Below are 2,277 nucleotides of genomic sequence, written 5' to 3'. Positions count from 1 at the left end.
AAATCACATAATGACAAAATTGTATTAATTCTTTTAAATTGCGTACATTTCTCTGCTTTCTTTTATACAACTTCCAGTCAGTAGGGTGGACGTTCGGACAATTCGGATTGAATAAGAAAATTTCGGTTTGTATTTTCGGTTTTCGAATTGAAAAAAGGGCAAAGGTCCAAATATGCCCTCATACTATACGAAATTGAGCACATTTGCCCTTCGTTAATAGTTTAGCTCAAATATACCCTTACCGTCACATAGTTGGTCCATATATGCCCTTAGAGTTACACAGTTGGCCCATATATGCCCTTTTCGAAATGGAATTCACCCAAACTAATTAGCTCTTTCTTTAATTGAATTAATGTGTATTACAAATACTATTTTCTTTTTATTAGTACTTTTTTCTTTACCTTTCTCTTTTCTTTCATCTTTTTTCTTTTCTTCTCTTTTTTTTTTCCTTTTTCTTTCTTCCTTATCCTATTTCCTCCATTACTGATGTCTTCTCCATTTTCATCACCAATTTCACTTGACAAAACTCATAAATTCCAATTACTAAGAAAATTCTCCCATAAGGTAATCAAGTTCCAATTTCACTAGCCCTCTAAATAAATGAAATTAAATTATTTCAAAAATTATGGTTTAAAATTTAAAATAATAAAAACATCTCAACCTTTAACAATACTCAAAAGACCAAAATATTTAAATTATTTCCAGAAAGATAATTTAATGATTAAAAACCTAGAGTTCAAGTTGTAGTATTATAAATTTGAGTTGTTAGTCTTTTTTCAGCTGGACATTTTCTATTTTTTTTTATTAACTATATATGTAAATTAGGGTGTACATGGAACGGTTTTGTTCGATTTTTTGTCAAAATCAAACCAAACCAATTATATCGGTTTGGATTGTACGGTTTTGTTGGATTTTCGAATTTTTTGTTACATAAATATTATTTCAATCTTACTTTGTTAAATTTTTTAGAACTAAATATATGTTCAGTAATAATTAAAAAATTAAAAAACATATGATATATAAAAATATTCTTGTGGGAGAATTTTCTTAGTAATTGAAATTTATGAGATTTGTTAAGTGAAATTGGTGATGAAAAAAGAGAAGACATCAGTAATGGAGGAAATCGAATAAGGGAGAAAGAAAAAGGAAAAAAAAAGAGAAGAAAAGAAAAAAGATGAAAGAAAAGAGAAAGGTAAAGGAAAAAAGTACTAATAAAAAGAAAATATTGTTTGTAATACACTTTAATACAATTAACGAAAGAGCTAATTAGTTTGGGTGAATTCCATTTCGAAAAGGGCATATATGGGCCAACTGCGTAACTCTAAGGGCATATATGGACCAACTATGTGACGGTAAGGGCATATTTGAGCTAAACTATTAACGAAGGGCAAATGTGCTCAATTTCGTATAGTATGGGGGTATATTTGGACCTTTGCCCTTGAAAAAATGACAATTCAAATCCAATCCAAATAAATTCGGATTGGATCGAATTTTTTAAGTTTGGATTCAGATTAATCGGTTTGGAGATTTTGGATTTTTGGTTTTAAGTTTCTTAATTGAGATGTTTCTTTTTTCTACGATAAGGAATATCCAAATGAAGTATTCATATTAAATTGCCTAAAAAGTTCCTCATTTTCATCGCAATCATCCGAATAAAATATTCAAGTAATAAAATCATCATCAAGGAAATACAACAAAGACATTAGCAAGGCCGATAAGAAGTAGCAACAGTAAAATCTGATAGTAACTTAGTAATTAGTATTGAATATATGAGATTATGTTCAATGATTAGGATATTGGACTTATTACTATTGTCATATGAATAATAAACCAAATATAAAAATCTTGGATTTTCGAATATCCAAAAATATGTAGTACCAAATCCAATATCCAATCCGAAATTTAAAAATCTTAAAAATTAAATCCGAAATCAATCCATAATCTAAAAATCCAAACAATTCAAATTTCGGTTTGGAGTGCGGGTTTGCCCAAACTATGCCCACTCCTACAGGTCAGTGTTCCCACTCGTTGATCAAGTTTTCTTTTCAATTGTAGTTCGATCCTCAAAATCCTCACGTACTCATTTCTCAAATAGTGTGTAAGAAAACTTAATTGAACAATATTTGTGTTAAATTTTTAGGACAATATCTTAAATGATATTATATTTAAAATGTATTAATATTACTGTAAACCATAGTAATCAAAAGTCGTCAAATGAGTGATCAACGAACATAAGAGCGCACTTTCATAGCGTGCATCTTAATGGAACCAATTAAT

Source organism: Nicotiana tomentosiformis, chromosome 1 (assembly GCF_000390325.3).
Source record: "Nicotiana tomentosiformis chromosome 1, ASM39032v3, whole genome shotgun sequence".
NCBI lineage: Eukaryota > Viridiplantae > Streptophyta > Magnoliopsida > Solanales > Solanaceae > Nicotiana > Nicotiana tomentosiformis.
Note: the sequence above shows the minus strand (reverse complement) of the source record.